The sequence below is a fragment of the Emydura macquarii genome, unplaced genomic scaffold, assembly GCF_026122565.2.
Source record: "Emydura macquarii macquarii isolate MOO-44397 ecotype Brisbane River unplaced genomic scaffold, CSIRO-AGI_Emac_v2 contig_3108, whole genome shotgun sequence".
In the NCBI taxonomy this organism is placed as follows: Eukaryota; Metazoa; Chordata; order Testudines; family Chelidae; genus Emydura; species Emydura macquarii.
Genome location: NW_027133245.1, coordinates 3,614,846 through 3,637,268, shown reverse-complemented (window position 1 = coordinate 3,637,268; position 22,423 = coordinate 3,614,846). Strand labels below are relative to the sequence as shown.

The 22,423-nt window shown below is 38.2% G+C and overlaps 1 protein-coding gene across 3 annotated transcripts in view; it reads left to right on the top strand.

Moving 5' to 3' along the window:
• The first annotated feature begins 6,388 nt into the window (after positions 1 to 6,388).
• Positions 6,389 to 22,423, top strand: part of MSR1 (macrophage scavenger receptor 1) — a 75,024-nt gene continuing 58,989 nt past the window's right edge. For 2 of the 3 annotated variants that reach the window (XM_067530533.1, XM_067530531.1), the window contains exon 1: positions 12,015 to 12,028. The gene's annotated coding sequence lies outside the window, so the exon portion shown is untranslated. Of the gene's footprint in view, positions 6,451 to 12,014; positions 12,029 to 22,423 lie in introns of those variants that run through there. The other variant, XM_067530532.1, reaches the window with a different exon arrangement.

Below are 22,423 nucleotides of genomic sequence, written 5' to 3'. Positions count from 1 at the left end.
TGCCTCTTCGCTGGGGCTCTTGCCCCTCCAGTGAATGGCCAGTAGAGACTGAGGGGGACCCGGTCCCACCCCTGACTCCAGGCCCCAACCCAGGGACCCTACAAGTAGCAGCTCACACTGTGGCTTCAGGAAAGCTCCTAGCTTCCCTGGGTTACTTCCTCATGCCCCTTGACTTAATGTCCATACCCTGCGTGGATAGGGGTCCTTCCTGGCCTCCTTGTCAGGGAAGACTCTTGACTCCTGACAGCCCCACTGGGCATGGTAGTGTCCAAATGTCCAGTTCAATCTTTCCTTTCTGGCAGGGTGTCTTCCTGTAGGCCTCCAGGCCTGGGAAAGGTCCTTTGCCCTCTTTGGATAGGGTTTTTCTCTCCCCCAGTCCTTGTACCTGCTGGGTTCTCTCCTACCAGAGTTCTGAAGATTATTCTAAACCCTCCTGGCTCTTGATAGTGTCTTGCCTGCTCACACACTCTGGTAGCTCGCCTCACTCCCACAACTCCAGCCACATGCTTTCTCTTGAGGAGAGGCTTTTAACAAGTTGTAGGCAGGGCCTTGATTCGCTCCAGGTGTGTTAATTAACTTGGAGTAACCCCTGCTCAGCTACCAGGGGAAAAGGGACTTGCTGAGCCTGGGGCTGGTATATTGGCCTTCTAGCACTCTCCAGTAGCCATCCAGTCTGACCTTGTCACATATCCCTCCGCCCTGCTCAACACAACAGGGTTGGGCAACTTGGGTCGCTAGACAGTGCACCAGTGACAGGCCATCCACATTGCCGTGGTGACTCCCGGCCCTGTGTTAGATGGTAAATTGGAATGGTTGGAGGGACAGGAATCACCTGGTCACCCTTGCATTTTTCTCTTTGTTCCATTGCATCCACTTTAGGGGGCATGTTCAGTCACGAGAGTAAATCTTCAGCCTAGCAGATAATACCTGAGAGTTTCCATGGCCCACTTGACAGCAAGGCACTCCTTCTCCACCACTGCATATTTTTGTTCCCTCGGAAAGAGCTTTCTGCTGAGGTAGAGGATGGGATGTTCCTCTTCTCCCACCATCTGTGATAGGACAGTCTCCAACCCTACCTCCGATGCATCAGGCTGTAGTATAAATTCCTTCATAAAGTTTGGGGCCATGAGCACACTTGCTTCAGAGGACAGGGTACGGGAACTTAGGGACTACTTCTGCAGTAACCTTCGTGACATTTTCCTGAACCCCAATTTTTACCGGAATAGTGGGGTAATAGCTAACAGCCCCATGGACACAGGTAACCCCAGTGCATTTGGCCTGCATCAGCTGACTCCGTTTGACTAATTTCCCTGAGACTAGTGTAATAGCACTCCCAGAGTCCACAAGCGCCATGGTTTCCACTCCATTCAACCTTACTGGCCTCATATATTTATGTGGGGTCATCGCAACCCCCACAAGGTGGATCAGGATGCAGGGGTCTGCCCAACTCCCTAAATTACATTGCATGGGCTCCTCGGCATTAGGGCACTGGGATGCTATAAGCCCCTACTCTCCACATGCATAACACTGGCATATGGACCTAGGCAGCCCTCTATTCTTTGGGCTAGGGGGTCTGAGAGCAATTTTTCCTGTTATCAGGAGGGATAAAGCTTACTATTAAAGAAAAGCAAATTAGACAAATATGTTCCTGAAAAATACATATGGATATAGTACATGTAAATGAAATCACAAATTCTATACACCTTTCTTCTCCTAATTCATAGTGCAAATGCTTAAATCTTAAACTGTTGTAAATCTATTGGAAGATATTGAGTCAAATTAAGGAAAATGCTCTTTATGCTCCCTCTGCTTTAAGGTAAACCTGGTTGAAAAATAGAAGCTATAATATTTACTGATTTTTTTTTTAATTATTATTATTTATTTGTGACATAAATCTGTAGCCAAAATTGGACTGAATCCTGTGACCTTGGTCAATATGGATTATATAACTTTTCATTCTCTGATTGTAGGAACTATAATTGTTGCCTTTCTTTATTGACACCATGTAGAGAATTCACACTGAGTATAAAATAGCCCATCATTCAGTCACAATCAATTTCTTTTGAGTTACTTATGTCCTTTTGTTTCTTCTCCTTCCCTCGCCACTTCCTCTTAATAAATGTCTATCAACCACCTAGGTCCATGTGAGTGTCTTATGTGATTGTATGAATTATTAACAAGGTTGGTGACTGTGAGCCAGTTTTTAAAAGGTATTTAGGCCCCTTCAGATCTAGATTGGCACCCAGAGGGATTTTCAAAAGCATCTATGCCCCTGCCTCCCATTGGAGCCTAGCTGCAGCTGTAGGGGCTTAAATTCCTTTAAAAATCTTGCCCTGTATGCTCTAAATTGTTGGCTGTTGGTAATTTTCATGTTCAAGTTACTGTCAGGTAATGTGAATTTGTATTTATACAGTTTTTTCACCTTATTGGTAGGCCAGTGAAAATGGATTATCCAAATGGACAGTAATTCATTCTTTTATTATCCTCGGAGTATCTGCTGAATAGTTAAAAAAGAAAGAAGGTATCCTATTATTTTACTATCCTGGACAGAAGTGGAAAGCAATACAATGATGAGGAAAAATGGCACAGGGGGACAATAGAATTCTAATAAAGATGTCTTGGATTTTGTTAATCTTTTGCTGTTGGCAGGCTGCTAAAATGGGCAGCATAATATTCAAATTTATACAACAAGTATACACTTATACTGCAATATAACAAAAATCAAAGTCCTCCCTCTCCCCCTCCCCTTTTAGTTCTCCTCCCTCTGTCCTAACAGGTGTGAATGTGAAAACAGATGGGAAGTGGTTTACGGTTGACCTCGACTAGCTACATTGAGGAAAAAACTACAGTGCCTGGTTTCCACTAGGATTTTACATTGTTAGATATCTCAGATTGGTTATCTTGATGTAAAAGTACAATTTCTTTGAAGTGAAGACATAGCCTTCTTAAAAGTGGATTCTTCTTATGTCTGTTAGGCTGATTAGGAAATAATAATAAAACTACAGTTATGCCTAGAACCCTAGAGAAAAAGAATGAGTGAAATCACTGGTAAATGGAGAGTAGAACTAGTCAATCTTAAACAGAACCTTCCAGAAGCTTCTAGATCCTAACTGATAAAGACATTTCTTCCCCTCCCACTCAACAATTCACATCTCCAAGCACTCTCATCTCATCAGCATCCCATGATAGTTTATTTCAGCAATCACAGGAGGGTGTTCAAGTATTAAAAAAAGGCAGAGTAAAGAGAGGGAAAATATGAGTTCTAATTTAGCACAAAACTGAGATGTTGGAAACAAAATTAATCAAGGAACCATTGAACATGAAGAAGAAATTCTATAAAACAAACAAGAGGAACTGAATTGCTTATTCATGAGCACAAATTCAGTCTAGTTGGTATTACTGAAATCTGCTGGAATGATTCACATGATAGGTTATAACAATCGATTTTGATATTCCAATTTGGGAAGGATCAAGTGGGCAAAAGGGGAGAGGGAATGGCAGTCTTTGTAAAAAATGGCATTAATTGTTTCCAAGTTACTGATAATTCAGAAGAAAATAATCTTGAATGGCTATGGATCAATGTCCTAACAGATAAAACACAAGATGAGGTATTAGTTGGTATCTGTTATAGACCACCAAAACACAGCAGAGGACAGGATGACCATCTCTTTATACACCAATCTGTAATGTGTAGGGTGGGGTGGAAGTTGTATGATCATGAAGGACTTAAAGTTGAGTGAAATATGCTGGAGGTCTCATGTTGCCAGTACTAAAACATCCTTGGAAATTTTAAATATTAAACATGACAATTTCCTAATTCAAAAACTGTTCCATCCAATATGGGGGAATATTATATTAACTCTTGTGTTGACAAATAAAGAGAAACTGATCACAGAACTACAAATTAATGGTAACTTAAGTACAAGTAATCATAGTTTGATCCCATTTTTAATGTGCAAGCACAATAAAGTCAAGTTCATATATATATATATATATATATATATATATATATATATATATATATACTTGGTGCTTTAAAAATGCTAATTTTACAAACCTAAAAAATATGAGCCAAATCAGCTGGGAGGAAGAATTGAATCAGAAAAAGGGAATGATAATGGGAATTGTTTTAAAAACATTAAACTAGTTGCCCTAAAAACCGCAATCCTACATTCAAGGAAGACCATATTGGTTACAAAATTGACCTGGGGAAGGGAAGACAGCCATAAAAAATAAATTAAAAATACTATATAAGACAAGAGAAGTTGATAGTAATGAATATAAATCAGAAGCTATGAATCAGAGAAAGCCAATAAGGAAAGCCAATGAGAAATCTATGACCAGCAGAGTTAAGGACAATAATAAAAAGTTGTCTGTTTTAAGTATATTAGGAACAAAAAGAATCTTAACAATGGTATTGATCCATTATTAGATGGAAATAGTAAAATTACTGATTATAATGTAGGAAAGGCAGAAGTGTTCAATAAATATTTTTGTTCTTTATTTGGAAAAAGCAGATGATATAGTTATATCATATGATAACACTTTTTCCATTCCACTAGTATCACAGGAGGATGTCAAACAGCAGCTACTAAATTTAGACAATTTTAAATAATCCGATCTGGATACTTTGCAGTCAATTATTTTAAAAGAGCTCACTGAGGAGCTTGCTGGACCATGAATGTTGATTTCCAATAAGTCTTGGACCACTGGGGAAGGTTCAGAAGACTGATGGGAGGCTAATGTTGTGCCTGTATTGTAAATAGGATGACTTAGGTAATCACAAGCCTATCAGCCTGACAAGGATCCTGGATAAGATAATGGAGTGGCTGATACAGGACTCAGTTAATAAAGAACTTAAGGAGAGTAATATAAACATGAGTTTGTATAAAAGAGATCCTATCAAACTAACTAGATTTTTTTTATCAGATTACAAGCTTGGTTGATAAAGGTAATAATGTTGACATAATATATTTCTGTAAGACCTGATTCTGCATGGCATTTTGATTAAAAACTAGACTAATATACAATTACCATGGAAAAAACTAAATAGATTAAAAACTGGCTAACTGATAGATCTCAGAATGTAATTGTAAACAAGGAATCATCATGAAGTGGATATGTTTCCAGTGGGGGGTCCCACAGCGAGCATTTCTTATCTTATGCTCTTTAATATTTTTATCAATGATTCAGAAGAAAACAAAATTTCATCACTGATAAAGTTTGTAGTTGACACACAAATTGGGGCAGTTGTAAATGAAGAGGAGAGGTCACTGACAAAGAGTGAACTGGATTGTTTGGTGAGATGTGGATGCAAGCAAACAATAGGCATTTTAATACATGTAAATATATTCATCTAGGAACAGAAAGTTTGGGCCATATTTGCAGGACGAGAGAGACTATCATGGAAAGCAGTGACTCTAAAAAAGATTTTGGGGTCATTGTGGATAATCAGCTGAACAAACCTGAGCTCCCAGTATGACTTTATGGCCAATAGGATTAGTAAGATTGTTGGATGCCTAAACAGGGAATCTCAAGGGGAATCACTTGCGCAACCACTGCTGAAATACTGTGTCCAGTCCTGGTGTCCAAAATTCATGAAGGGTGTTAATCAATTGGAGAGGGTTCAGACAGGAGCTGTGAGAATAATTAAAGGATTAGAAAACATGCCTTATATTAATAGACTTAAGAAGGTCAATCTATTTAGCTTAACAAAGAGAAAATTAAAGGTAACTTGAAGACCATCTATATGTACCTATGTGGGGAACAAATATTTGATAAATGGCTCTTCAATCCATACAAAATCCAATTGGTGGAAGTTGAAGCTAGACACATTCAAAAGGGAAACGAGGCATACATTTTTTTAAGATGGAGAGTAATTAACCATTAAAACTACTTATCAAGGGTTGTGGTGGATTCTCCATCACTTACAATTTTTAAATGAAGATAGGATGTTTATCTAAAGATCTGCTCTAGGAATTATTTAGGGGAAGTTCTATAGCCTGTGTTATACAGGAGGTCAGTCTAGATGATCACAATGATCCCTTCTGGTCTTTGAATCTATTAATCTAATTGCATTTCCGTAAACTCTTAATGCACTGTTCCTCTGAACACCTATGTAAAATAAAATGGAGGCATGAAGCAAAAAGGAAATATATATTTAAACATTTTAAAAGGGTTCTAAATCAATTTGCAGTATCAATTTTATGGAGCTATCATTACTGGCATTTTACTGTAAAAAGTAGGAGCTTGTTTGTCTGACATAATGAAATTTAAGGCAGTATTAAAGTTTAAATGTTTTTGCTGACTCCTGCTATTTGCTTTCAGGTCACAGTTAAAAAATCTTTTGTTTTAATTTTAACCATTTTGATTCAACCCTTTGGATTACAGAAACTCATTAAATTATAAAGATCTACGTATAAGTAATTGAAACAGGAGAGATATGGGGAGGTAAGACCAAAGGAAACATTCTAATAGAATTAAACTAATGAATATAGCAACCTCTTCTGTGATATTCCTTCATGTGAGGGAGGCAGGCAGGGTGTCTTTTGAGAATACTGATCACTATTCTTGTTGGGCACAATGAGCACAAAGCTATTATTTTCACAATGCTTCTTTCTAACTGCTCGTGTTTCATTTTGATGGTGGCATTAATAGTAATACTAGCTAGCTCTTATATAGTGATTTTCATGAGCAGATCTCAAAGTACTTTACAAAGAAGATATGTATCATTGTCTCCATTTTACAGATGTGGAAACTGAAGCACACCCTTTGAATTGCCTAAAAGCTTAATATATTTTTTCCGTATGGGACATATCAGTGTTATCTTTAATCATCACTTCTTTGTAGAAGATACCCAAATCTGTACTTCCTTTCACTAAATAAGGGTGACAGTCCAGCAACACATTGAAGCATGTGCTTAACTTTAAGCCTATGAGCACTCCATTAACCCAAATATTAGGTAAATAAATGAATTTTTTCATGTCTGAATATCAGTGACTCTATAGCAGAATTTTGGGAAGTCTCATGATCCAGGGTTAACTTGAATGTTCAGCAGCTGACCTTCCAATGATCTGCCACACGCCATGCATCCATCTCCTCACTGGTCAGTATGATGATACTCTATCATTTCTTCCATAATAACTTTTTCATGATTGTTTCCATCTCTATGCCTACTGTGACCAAAGTACATAAGTTTACAACATCAGGGTCTGCTTCTCTCCAACAGGGCCATGTGCAGGGATTTCAGTGCATCTAATACCTCTGGTACTTTTGGCGAGGCATTTTAACCTCCTCTTCACCCCCCATCCAGTGCCCCAGGGCCCCACTGCCTCCCGCCCCATTGTCCCAAGTTCCCTTCTGCACACCCCAGGCAGGCTCCAAACACTTACTGGAGGCTGTGGGCAAGGAAGGCACAAGACTCCACTGGCTTCCCCCTGTCCCCTCTGGCACAGCTGTGTTGCTAGACTGGCTTCTCTGCTCTGGGCGGCATCTAGTGGGCCTCAGCGGAAGTGCTAGCTTCAGTGCCTTTCCCAGGCATATCCCTTCAGCTGTTCTCAGCCTGACCCTCCTCCTGGCAGAAAGGAGGAAGGATGGGCTCAGGGAAGGGAATCCTGGGGTGGGGGGTTGAGGCAGAAGCTGGGACGGTGGTGGAGATGATTATCAGGCATCCCCATGCTCCTATTTGCCCTCCCCCCCAGTGCATGCCCCTGCTCTCCAATAATATTTTGAACATATGGATTCATCTTTTTTCCCATCCAAAAGATACACGTTTCAAAAGCTTCAATTTTCTTCTTGTCAGCAACATTAACTTCCCATGATTCACATCCACAAACCTCTATGTAAAAAATTAGGCTTTTCACAAGATGCACCTTTGTACATTTTGAGATGCCATGGTTTTTCCACCCTTTCTTAAGGGAAGTCTTAGCTGAGGGAGCCATAACTAGTCTTCCTCCAATTTTTTGGAACAAACTCCTGGCTAGGTTTCATCCCAGATAATAAAGTTGATCTACTGCCCGTATAGCTTATCTGTTAATTGTGATGTCCACTTGCGTCCTGTTTTTGTTAAAGTCAATGTACATGCATTTTGTTTTTGTCGCATTCAGGATTAGTCCATACTCCTCATTGTTTTACAGATTCCAACATATTAGTTACAAGGAAAAAGGAAACTGGTTTCTCAAAGACATCTGCTGATTTACAGACAACTCAAGAGGACTATGAACCCCCATTGGTTGGTGTATTGGGACACTCTTAGGTGAACAACTTCCACAGGCTGACTGTTGGCAAAAATATGTTCTTTGTATAACTTTAGAACTCACTGTTCTTTTAGTGCTCTTTTCTTGGCTATGAGTTATTTGTGCGTTTCCTCTATATGTTATCTCCACTGCCCTCCAATAGAATAAAAAGTCATACATATAAAAAAAAAGAGTTTCTTTCTGGGTACATTTTAAATTTATGCTTAAGGACAGAATCAGTCACATTCTTTTCCTAAATTGATTCTAGTGATATATTTTCAGATTTCTTCATGCAGAATATTTGTAGACTGTAAATAAAATGGATTAAAATGAAAATATATTTGTGTTCAGGATCATATGGTATTTTGTTCAAGAAAGCACTATATTTCTGGAAGATATTTAACAAAGACTTGGGGGTAAATGGTAATATTAGGTCATACTGGGTCAGACCAATGGTCCATTTAGTCCAGTATCCTGTCTTCTGACAGTGGCCAATGCCAGATGCTTCAGTGGGAATGAATAGAACAGGTAACCATCAAGTGATGCATCCCATCCAACCTTCCCAGACCCTGGCGAACAGCAATCCCTGCCTATCCTGGCTAATAGCCACTTATGGAAGACAAATATAGGTAATAATTTTAATTATTTAATATATTGTAATATTTTCTATATATTCATTTTGAGCAATTGCAAAAAATAATTTGTGGAACAGTATCTGATTGAATTGTATTTATATTTGGTTGGCTTTGGTTTCTTTTTAGCATTTGACTGCTGTAGGAATCACTTATTCAAGAATGCAATATAGAGAGAACCTTGTTAAAAACAAGAAGATCCCGCGCCTCCCCCCCCCCAAGTAATCTGAACTCTGTTAACTTGGTGAGAAGTTAAGCTATTGTTCCTGTTTCTCTCTTCGTTCCAGTTCATTGTCCTTTATCTGTACCTATTGTTATCTTAGTTTTTTAATGTTATCTACTTGAATTATGAAAATTTGTTCACAGGCAGAATCTCATATTGTATTTAATGTATTGATATCAGATTATTTTAACGTAAATTATTTGTTGATTAAGGGCTAAAGATGTACCGTTGCTGGGATCAAAAGCATTCAAGTATGAACAGGGGAGTTTTTTTCAGTTTTGGATGTAGAGCTCCAAAAGCTGTGTTTGTGAAAGCAACACAGCAGCATTGCTGATTAACTGATTGGCTGATGCTGTGAGAACTATTTCTGGAAAACGCATCACAGCGTGGCAAATAGGCCAGCACTAGAGGTAGACAATGGGCTTCATCCCTAGTGTAACTTAATTTAGGTGAATGGGATGAATTTGGCTGAACATATGTGTCTGTACACTCAGTAATTCATAACGGTCATGGCCTTGACATAAAGATAGCAAGATAAAGAAAATAATGATTCAACTAGCTAGAGAATCAAACTCTTAAGGGTCTCTTTACTCCCTTGAAATGCTGGTATAGTATTTCTACGAATGCCATCTGTGGGGTTAAAATTACATCATATAATAAACGTGTTCCCTTTTACTTGCAAAACCACCACTATTTTCTGGTTAGTTCATATCATTATTAGTAATCTTGTGCATCAAAGCATACATAACTTTTTTTTATACAGACTACATTCAAATAATTAAATTCTGTACCACAAATATTTCTCCATTACACAAGGAGAAAAATAAAGATTCTTTTCAAGCAAGTAATACAAAGAAGAATAAACTCTTAGAAACCTTCATATTTTTCTTTTATTACTAGAAATTACACCAAAGTAAGAGACACTATGTACTGAGGCTGGCTTACTTTTTTGAAGCAACATCCTAATTTTCAGATGTTTATATTTGACACAAAGCATATGTATCAAAATTGGGACCCTCTGGTTCACAGCCATTTTCCATAAATGTGAAATGCAATTACAGTGCAATTTATTTCTCTGTACTGGAGCTTCCTTCAGTTGGGGCAGCAAAAAGAAAAAAATGCTTAACAGGGAAAGTCAATCATAAACTACAGAGAGAAGGTATATTTTGAAATACTCACTTGAAAGCAATATGGTGTCTGAGGGAGAGGAAAGGAGTTTTAGATCGTTGGGGCCGCACAAATGAAAGAGAGACATTCATGCTAAATGAACATAAGAAGAGGAGAGAGAAAATCAAGACTGGAGGAACAGAAAGGAAAGGGGAAGATGGCTAGTGTTAGTTTATGGAGAATTTTAAAACTTGGGAAGAAGGCAATTTTGAATGACATCTGGAGATGGATAAGCTTATAGTGAGGTGATGGAGGGATGAAGGTCTCAATTCTTTGCACAAAAGATTGGTTAGAGCATGATATTCTTACCCTTTTCAGTTAATGGTGGAGACTTTCAGGAAATACATAAGAAGAAAACAGCAATAGTTGAGAAGATACTTGGAAAATACTGCCCCTATTTCATGTCTCCCTACATCCCTGGCAGTGGAAGTGGGATGTTCCATTTCAGGGGTTACCCAGTGGTTATGTAGCACCTGTAGAGGGGAAAGCCCATGTCGATGGCGCCTCCCTGCTGGCAGAGTACAGAAATACACTGGGACATAGGCGGGATCAGAGGATTTGCTACTATATGAATTTTCTGATTCTATTTCCAAGCACTAAAGCAGGACCAGATTGAAATTACATAAGCTACCATAGCCATTGTCTGACATAGCCACAATGGAGGCTTCAATATACTCTTTAACAATCAATAAACTGTGTTCAATATTAATTCTTTTAATTGACAAATGAGATTGAAAACATACTGACCTCAATGACCACTGGCTAAAGCACTAGAGGAGAAATGCTCCTTTGTATAAAGCAGTTATCACAAAGACAAACACAGAAGAGAGATATAAGAAAGCTAGAGACTGAGCTTGTCCAAGTTATCAGTCCAGTTTTTATATCCTCAACTCTTCTTCGCTTCTTGGGCACCCATCTGGGCAGCAGCTCTCACCGGAGTTGTTGACAGAACTGGAAAGTCATGTCAGCTCTTTAGTTTTAGTTTTGTAGACATCCATCCATTCTTTCCAAACGGCATGAAAGATTTTCAAAAGGCTAGGGCATGCTACAGACATGTCCTTTGCATCCCGGTCAGCTTCATCCATGTCATGTCATTGTGGGCACTCTGGCAGCACAGCTCAAATGGAGTAACAGTATGAGGTCTTCCCCTAGGTCAGAATAATATGGGGGTCCTATTTTAGAAGGTTCCCTTGCACAGAGAGGCCAAAGAATATATGACACATCTCTGAGCACAATATTGTTCTGTTATCCATTTTTATATCAAGCAAGAACTTTTGAAAATTGGGATCTTGCTTTCAGAAGAGTGAATCAGTGTCAGTCTAGAGTGCACCCTGCTCTGATGTAATCATGATAAAGGAAAATTGTAGCAGGGGGGAGTTGGATTTTAGAAGCTTATGCTTCTTTATATTACTTCCCTGAAAGTTATGTTTATTTTTCTTCAAATGTAATGGAGAAAGATTTGTGGTTCAGCCTTTGAACCCAATCTCCATAAAATGCTCTGTGTGATTGCCAATATTGATTTTAATGATCCAGAAAAAACGGATGGATGGAAGGTTTGCAAGTAAATTGAAAAGCATTTATTACATGAGGTAATTTTAAAGTAAAGATGACTAAATATTGTGTTAACTTCTTTTGAGGAAACTCCATAGGACTAATGAAGGATGATGTGCCTTCCCCAGATCCACCCTTTGAGCTCCTCAGGCCCTCGTTCTTCACCAGTTCATTCTCTTACTCTTTCCATCTGTGACCTGTGGGAATACGGGGGGCACAAGGTAAGGATTGGCCATGGTATGGAGATGCTGTCCATCATGTTTTGACAAGGGAAGGGGGGAAGGGTATGTACAGATCCCCCTCAGATGCTCTGTGTGTCCATAATATTCTTGTGTCCATAATATTACCCAAGCCTCCTTTTAAAATGCAATCACAGGATTTCATACAATATTTCCATTAATTGTAATTTCTACAAGCCAGTTTTTTTCACCTCAGTGTCATCTGTGCCACCTCCTTTAGTTCAGTATCTAAATGAGAGGAGAATTTTCACAATATATCTAGCAAAGTCGTTAATGTTTCTACAAATATGCCTCACTTCAGATTCAGGCATAGATTATGTGCTGGCTACTCTGGTGTAATTGAGATCAGAATCTAGCCCTTAGTCTTTAGTCATAGTGTTGTATGTGTGGTTTTACTGTATAAAAATATGATGGTAAAAAGTACTTTGTTTGCATATCTGTACAGTAGCAGCCTTTTGCTGGTACCTGAATAGCAAGCACTTGCTCTTCCCATTTTGCTAAAGAGCAAGGGGATGGTGGCTAATAGAAACCAGGTTCCAGTAGCTAGGCAGTGGCTGTAGCCTGATTTTCGGTGTATTAGTTATTTAATGGGGTTATAGGTTTGCCAATTTTTTGGATTAGAAGGTTCTTGTCCCTGAATCAGGCTCCAGAAGAATTATATAGGGACCCCCGGGGTGTACAACATGAAGATTCTTAATGATAACCAAATTTGTATAATTGTATACGTTTTATTAAGATAACATAAAATGATAGACAAATAATTGATATAGAGAAAATGAACAATCAAATGGATAATGGATAATACAATCTTAATTTTAGAGACTCATATGGTATATATATTTCTATGATATAATTTGGATTAATATACTCACACCCTTCCCTGATGATTTGGTTGAGAGAGATGTCTGGTTCCTCAACTCTTGAACAGAGGGGTGATGTAAGCACTGCTAGAGAGCTAAGCTATAAACTAAGACTACAAATAAGACTATAAAATGAAGAAGGAAAATCTTAACACAAACTAAAGAAACTTCAAGCAAGAGTAGATGATGATCGCACCAAATACCACGATCTGCCCCTTCTTATACCCCAAAAATATGGATCCTCCTTCTAAGTCCATACTTGGATTTTCCCCTTCCAAACTATTGGGGTACACATTTTATAGGCTGGCAGGTTCGTGCGTATTATTGACGTATCCACATCCTTTCCAGGTGGTCTTTTTATCTCACCTTTATTATTTCTGGCCCTTTGTGGGTTCTGTGGTGGACTTGTAAAGTTTCTTGGGCTTGACCTGTGACATCCCCCTCCCCTGTTTAATGTCTCCTGACTTATCTAGGGTAAAGATTCTAAATATATGTATGCTAGCTGTGTTTCATACAGGATGTGACCTGTAAGATGTCTTGCATTACAGCAAAATATAAAGATTTATAACTTTATTAATTAAACAATCATACTTAAATCTATAAGAAAAAATATATATCTATGATACAAGCAAGCAGGCTAGTCCTACGGACTACATGGCACTCCTGATATGGAGTAGGTTGAGAAACACTGGCCTAACATAGAGGAGGAGGATCATGATTTGTTTGTTCTCATGCTGACCTATGCAGTGACCTGATCTACTTTAAAATTTCCTATACAATTATTGTGTGCTTCTGTGACTGCTTAGAAATAAGGTACATTTTCCATGTATATCTAGATTTATATGCCAAGAATCATGCAAATTGCACTGCTTCACAGTTCTAACAGAGTTCCTTGTTTTCATTCTCCCTATTACTAAATCATTCGCTCTGATTTATTTATTTGCTACTGTACACTCACAAAATCGTCCCTATGGTAACACTTTTTACTAATCTTTCTGTATGCCTTATTGCCCATCATCACATTAATCTCTGTAATACCTACATTTAAATTCAGTTTCCTAGTGTCTCATAGTACCCATCTCAGTAATGGATTCTGTCCCCAATCCAGTCACTTCTTTCAATGCATTTACCCTTCATGAATTTTCACGGGGATTGAAATCCTCTACTTTTTCCTCAGAAAAAAGTACATCCCAGGCAGCAGAAACACAAGCTTGCTTTACAGGGCCTGCTAATACACCTTACATCTAAACTGGAGAGAATCCACCTAGGGGTTCTAGCTCATTTGTCTGATTTAATTTTTTTGTACTCACAATAACACAGTAACTCATTGCTCCCAAGTAATTAACAACAGAGTGCTGCATTTAGTGTGAGCTTCAGAGTCATTCTTATCTCTTGAAGGGCTGAATTCCATTGTCTAGGTCTCCTGAATTCACAAACCTTATCTAGTTGGTTGACAGTTGCATTGTTTCAGTGGATTATAAGTATTTTGGGAAATCCTGGTTATGGAAGGAAAGACAATGCATTAGATAGCTAGTGCCAATCCCCCAAAAGTATCTTTGAGTATCTGGACAGGGACCTTTAATTTAGCTCAATGTTTAACATGGATCCAGTGCAGAGGGCAGAGCACATTATAATTGTTCTTGGTCATTTGTGATGCTAAACAGAGAAACTGCTGCATTTTGTACAAGCTGGAGTGTTTTCTCAGAGCTTAATTCCTGTATGTGGTGCAATAATGAAACCTAGAGTTCCTGAATGCACAGATCACTGTGACTAGGTCTGTGTGTGATAGGATGGTGCACAGTCTTCTGGTCAGACACAGATAGAAGTTAGGGTTTTTTTGTTTTTTCTGTTTTGTTTTTTGTTTGTTTTTGTTTTACTGCAGTGGCTATTAAATATCAACCAAGGAGCCAGTTAACCATAGTGAGTTCTTCTGATGACTGACCATTTGGAAATGGACTCTAAAACTCATTCCATGTAGGCCAGCACCTACTTATCAGATGTTAATAACTGAGTTATTAGAAAGGCAGTACTGTTTGGAGAAATGAGCAAGGGGTTTGAGTCAGGAGATCTTGAATGCTAATCCTGGTTCTGACATTTCCCTGTACGGCAAATCACCTTTCTTCCTTGGTTTCTTCATCTGTAAAATATGGATAACAGTATTGATCCCCTGACCCCTTTACCACAAAGGAATATTGTGAGGGTTAACTTCTGCACAATGTTTTGAACATATGAAGTAGTATAAAAATAGGAAATATATTAAGTCGTCACGAGTGACCTGATTTGGAATCAGTGACCTAGAGTGGAAATAATCTGCATCTCTATATCAGGGTACTATCCCTTTGTCGTTTTTTACATGCATTATGCATCTTGTTTTGGTTTAGTTGAGCTCATTGAAATTATTTCATTTAATAGAACTTTGTAAACCATCATCAGTCAGTGTCCATTCGTTGCTGTGCTTTTTCTGCACTCCTATGTATATTTCTGTGACATTAAATTGTACAACAGATTCAAAAACAATTATGTAAAAATTGTGCCTTGTCTCATCACTTATAAATTCTCATCACTTATAAATAAATTGGGTCCAAATTCTTTTATGAATAACAACATCTACAAGATGTTCCTACTCAGATTTTGGAGCATATTTGAAGGTCTGTTACAAACTGATAAAATGTTTCAACTGCTTTTTGTTGAACATATGGCATGCAAGTGTGATATTTTTCTTAGGATGCCAAACTTCATACATTCTGATCAAAACACTGATTTTGTTCACTTGCTCATTTTCAAATGTGAATCTCCTGAGCTTGTTTGCCCTGCACAGTGCAGTAGTACTTAACATTACAGGTTGGTTATTTTTCTCATTTGAAGCCTTTCACTGTTCTGTTCGATGGTTGTATCTATCTTTTCCAATTTTCTGATATATTTCCTTCAAAGCATTGCTGTTTAAGTGTGTGAAATTCATGTGTCTTTTGGCAAAATCCTGAATTACACCTCTCACGTTTTATTCCATATTTGTATTATCCTTTTGTGGAATAGTTCTGCTTCAGTTACCTCTCTCTAGTATCTTTACTTTCCTATTTTTTTGATTATATTCTAGTTTTTTAATCACTTTCTAGTGTTTAAATTAAAATATATTGTCCACATTTTCAAAGATGCTTACGTTAAAGTGCATGTGTACTCTTTTCCATGTTCCTGACATGTACATGCATTCCCTGCAGTATCCAGCCTCTTATCCCCTGTACACTTGGTTACTAGGCCTGCTATTTCCAAAGGAACAGAACCCACCAGCTTGTCAGATTCGGCTCAGTACCATCCCTTTGCTTAACACACAGCACCTACACATAAGTATGGTGAAAACAAGAATGTTTAATATCAAAGACCAGACGATCAAGTGTTAGTGAGTCAGAATATTGGAAACAAATGGTTACATATAAAACAAAATCATTACACACTTTCTAGAGACTAAAATTGACTAACAGGTTAACTTCCTTTCTAAAGTAGTTTATCTTCCCTGACATTCTTTCCAGTGTTTTCAACCAAGCCTGGTTCAGATCCTATTTTAGTGAAGCAAGTTCACTGTCCATTTTCTTCCTAGCTTGAGGGATGCCTGGATGTGTTCCCTGACACAGTCGAACAAAACTTTGAATGGCACATCTTGATAAGGTTCTCTCACTCACAGTTTTTCTCTTTCTGAAGTTCTTCCAATCCTTCATTTACATTCAATTCAGACTAGGGATAGGACACCGATTGTGAACAAGTCAATACCCAATTTACTTGTAAATAGGTAAGTGGATAAACATTTCTTGTCTGACAGAAAACCTGTTTTTCACCTTTCCTGGTGACCAATACATAGATAGACTTTAAGAAAATTGTTAGTATATATACATAACTCCTTGCACAACATCTGTATGTATGTTTTGCAATGATAATGATGATGGTTGTAAGCCGGTGCAACACTGGCTTTCATTTGAGACCTCACATGACATTCTTCAGTGAACTTGAATGTACCCATACCCTACTCGGGAGATTCCTGTAACTCCTCTGCACCTCCTTGCCAGCTGGTATTAAGAAGGTTTTTCGGTCATAATCCCATATCCAGCATAGCATTTTAGCACATCCATGTGAGTGTGCTGCTTGTATTCAATGAATAGAGCAGGGCAAAAATGATCTTAGTTTAGTTTCCCAACAGAAAAACAATGGTTGTGTGTTCCACTGAGCATTCTCTCAGCTGACTCACCACAAGTTCCATAGCTGCAGTGGACCTCACCTAAGCGTTTTCTTTACAGAAAAGAGTACATTATTTGGGCACTGTGCCTCATTTAGTCATTACTTGGCCAACAAAGGTCTCTTGATAGATCACAATCTAAATTGTGGTTGGGATGTGGATTGGGATGTAAGCATATTTTGGTTCACTGCAGATTCTCAATGCATACCATGTAATTGCTTCAGCCCCCAGATGCATCATGCTTAAACTGCATCTTTCAGTGGTTGAATTGAACGGTTTTACCCCATATGTCTAGCAATAGGCAAGCTAATTCTTTTGAAGGAAAAGGGAAAATGAACACTAACTGTGTGGAAAGCAGAAGGAGTAACCACAAAACTCAGGCTTTTAAAAATGTTTAAATTGGGATTTTTCCAGTTATATAATATAATAGAGAGGTTAAATTCATGTTAATATGACAGCAAGAGCAAGCCTACCCAGTTGTAGACTATGTGTAGAGAGACTAAAGAACTCATTTCAGGACTTCCAATATTTGAAAAGGGTTAATTTTCTCTGAGCCCCAGTATCCAGTGAAGGAACATAAATCAACTGGTGAACAAGTTTAAACTATAGTTTATTCAATGACAGCAACAAGAACAAAAAAACATTAAGGGAAAGTTAAATTTTTCCATTGACATTGAAAAACTGTGGCTTAACAGCAGATGACTCATGCTGAAGCTGTGGCCAATCCCAAAGAAGTATATCTCATAGTATGATCAGGCCCAAAAATGTAAGTTTATTGAGCAAAAATACAAAACGTTGTATAAAATGTATACAAATTACAATTACAAATTATGTATGTATTATGTATACAAATTACAATTAATAGTATATGGCTGTTCTAGGATGGGAGTTCCAAAGGCACATAAAGAAGTTATGGACCAGCTCCAACTGAATTTCAAAGAGTGACTAATTCCCTTAAACACTCATGAAAATCCCCTTCCCCCCCATACTTTAATTTTTTACGTAATCTTTCTGAATATAACAATGTTCTGAATATATTGCTAGATTTTGTCCTTTTGTCCAGAGACTAAGGATAACTCTTTGACCTCTGATGAAAAATTATTTCTTCTCCTGTTCATTATCACATTCATTTTCTGCCTTAGTGGGGTTCATTTGGATGACGTACTTACCCTACAGAAAGCTGCAGGACTCCATGAGGTCTGTACAGAGAATCAATTCTTCATCTCTAGCTCAGTTCTAACTACTGTTTACATCACAAATCTGGCAGATTAGCAAGATTTATTGAACATGCCTTTGGGTGAATAGGGTAATCAAAGTGGATCATTACTGAGGTTTACAGGAACTGTTGGGTGCTACCATTATTTGAAAATGTAAAGAAAGAAACCATGTTCCAAATTTCCTAATAAATTATCTGTACAGTGTATGAATACTACATGAAAAATATCCACTCTTCAAAGTGCAACTACTTTGGAAATGCTGGCATTGTTTAAAACTTTGAAAGCATCAGCACCAATACCCAGAAAAGTTAATAGCAATGTTTGAACACCACTCTAAACAAGTATAGTCCTGTCCAGTACCTATTTCAATAGACTTGCGCAAAGCAACTGGAAAGTATAATGGATTCTGGATGGCATGGTAGGCCACATAGCACTCCAAAAGAAACAATGTCATTAAGCTAGAGTTAAAGTTGTGAAGTAAACTTGAAGAGAAGATCCACCATATCTGTGAAAACATCCACAAATACAGATAGTGTAAAATCATAAATTAATAGTAGGAAAAATATCTGGGGAACACTCTTAACACCCAATTCATACCCACAGGTTATTAGACAGAAATATTCTCAGTAGCAATCTTTCCCTTTCTCTTTCTTGCTTCCTTCTCAGCCTGCAGTAGAAATTGTGGGTATTAGCTTTATAGAGAATTTTTCTTTTTTGTTTATATTTCTCTGTGTATGTATGATCCATAGGCTCAGGTGTGAAGAAGATGCAGAATGATGTTAATATTGACCTAAATCAAAGAAAGGAGCTATGCATTTATTTTGGAGAATAGTGAAGTCTGCAATTTTTATCTTTTGTGGATTCCATTATACAGCTCCAAGTCCAATGAACATGCACAGGCAGATTCTCAACTTGCGTAAAATACGCAGATTTCCATTGACTTCAATGGAATTATGACAATTTAATCAGTTGATGATCTGGCATTCTTCTGTCTCTCACAGTCATGGACTTCCTTCTATTGACCAACAATTTCACTGCTCCAGTGGATCGTAGCTGTCATGGTCACTAAGGCAGAGGCAATTGCTTTGGTAGCTTGGGGGCCAGTCCAATGTAGGGCTTTGAATAACAGGACACAGAGCTTCAGCTGGCCTCCATTAAATGAGGAACCAACCCATAAAGCAGATAACCTATGTGATGTATTCACTGTGGCTTGTGCTGTGTAGCAGATGGGATACTGTTTTGTCCCTGCTGAAGTATTTTTTCAGGGACAGTAGCTTTATTCCTAGATATCTTGAAGTGAAAGATGGTTTAAAGCATATGCTAGGTTTTGGCACATGGATCAAGACTCTAGATATATGGAGACAGCTGACTGGCTCTGCTGAGATACTGAATATATTTAAGGAATGGTCTAGCAGCTGGAAGACATACAACTGTGATTCCCATCTTCCCTCTCCACCATTACTCAGCATTAGTAAATGACACAATGTTACTTGACTCTCCAGAATTTAGACTTATGCTGGCTGACCTCTGTCTTAGGCTACACAAGTTTCTGCTGGTGTAACTCAGAGAGCAATTCCTCTAGTAGCAGAAAGTCACTGGGGCAGGGTCAGCAGCAGCAGCAGCACAAAACCTGACTAACCTGACACCGTGTCAGCAATCAGTGCAGATCTAAAAATGGGATCAGGCCAATGGATGTGCTGATTCAACAACTCTGCCTTTATTCCCCTGGCATTTAAAACATAGTTTGCTAACAAAAACCCAATTTGCCTTATACACTGATAAAGGTGAATAAAACCCATCTGCCTTTAATATACTATTTTTGTCTGTTTGAAACCTCTTGCTGCAATCACCATGAAAGATATTTAATAAAATAGTATATAGAACATTGTGCCAACAAAATCATATGCATATACCTATGGGTAGCTGCTAGGGAAGTAAGCAAGTAATACTTGACCTCTCTTTGCCATTTTCCTTTCTCTAGATGGGAACTCAGCATCTGCCTTTATCCATATGGCAATGTTGTTTTTACAGAAAAATGACTGATCAGCTTTTCATCTATTGTTGTTTATCATATGCAATTTGGCCAGAATTATGACAGTGATGAATAACACAAACTATGAGGCAGATTTACTGAATGGGATTAGATTATGGGCAAAGAGCTCTCATCTGCTGTGTGGTGAAAAGGAGTAAAAAAAACCAAACACTGTACAAGGTGAACAGGTGGGTATGCCCCCACTCTCTGAAAGTCCATGGAAGTCCCTATGCATGAATATCACGTGCTTTGTGTTCTGTACCTTAGGGAGATCATTGGCTTGAAGTGGGCGGTGGACTGGAGAGTAGCCAGTCCTCTGGCAAGTGAGAAGAATGTCTACTAGCAAATCAACCAGAAACGATGGTAGGAGCAGCATTATCCTCGATTCTGGGTCTTTTATCTGCTGTGGAAAGGGGAAGAAATAGATGTATCACTGGGTGCCACAGACAGTACAAATTCTCAAATGTATTCTATTGATTTCAATGAATGTTAGGAGCCTAAATACTTTTGAGATCTGGCTTTGACAGCTAGCTCCTGTGTGAGGGATGCTGACAGGTGGAATATGAGTGGCAGTGAATAAAGGCAGTCCTGTCCATTAATATGGTCTGGGACCTATGAGATTGGCACTCAATTCCTCTGTGGATCCTTGTGCTGTTCCCCCAGTGGTTGGGGCAATTTTCCCCTTCCCATATTTTTCTCACGAGATGGGATAGTTTGTGTCTAGATATAGAGAAAGTGACCCTGTTAATTATGTTATTGAGTACATGCCAACATTATTCATATGAACAATATAAATATTCTTCAACCTCCCCACCCATTGCCCGGTGATGTGCTCGATGTAAATGTCTCTCAACCACCGGATGGTATGTTGGAGTGATAGACCACCAATGGATGCAATTGACACGTTTTTTGTAGGTGTCATCTTCCAGGTGATCTATGGACTGGACAGCTGCCAATTGTTAGTACACATTTTTGTCTGGGTTAAACACTGGTAAAGAAATAGTGAATGAGACATATAAGGACCATGCCATTGTACAGTTTTTGGAAAAAGAACAACTGTTTCAGTTGGGGTGAGGTGTCGCAGATTCCATCTGTCATATTGTTCCCAATGACAAATGCTGGCATAGATCCAAAAGCGTGGATCACTCCCTTTGTGGCCTTTGAATACACATAAGGCTTAGTAATTGTTTATCTTTGATTAGGTTTGGAACCTTCCCCAATTTTAGAGCAATGTTTTTGTGATGGTATTTATAACATATTTTCCATACGTGGAGCAAATAATTTCCTTTCCTAAATGTTGGTTCTTTTGCTGATTATTGTTTAAAGTGACCAGTTGGTTAATTTTAAGTTGGGTTTTATTAAAGGTACAAGGTACATTTATACAAGGTAATGGAATGAGTTAATAGAAGCATTTTTCACTGGTTTGGTATGCATTTTTAAGGTAATCTTATGGTGTGGATCAATCGTAAGAATCTTTTTTACTCCTTTTTAGGTGCATTTTGCTTTAAATGTTCAATCAGTTGAGCACATACATGCTGCCATGTTTTACAGTTTTGGGTAATTTGATATATTTTTTGCAACATTTTAGTTTCAGATTCTTGATTTTTGTCTTAGTCTTACCCTTAGAACGATGATAGGGGTAAAGTAAATTAGGAATATCTGTGTCCATTTCATGGTGGTTGGCTGCTGGCTTCAGTGGCAATGATTTCGAATGTTGTTTATCTAGCGTCTGAGGAGGAAGCTGCTCCTGAGGCCTGGACGATCGATACAGCTTTAACTGATTAACGGGATAAATTTTGTTTTTATTACACTTGCCTCCTGCTACCCTAATTTTATACATTGCTGAACTGAGTTTATTGATGACTTGGAAGGGTCTGATCCATCGGTTGCACAGTCCGTGCTCTGGTGCTTTGTACATTAACAGCATTATTTGGTTGCCAACCTTCTAAGTATTCTTTTTTTGGTTTTTGTTGAAGTAGGCCTTTGCCTTTTGTTTGGATTTTTTTAATTTAACAGCTACTTGCATGTGAATCTGATTTAAATGGT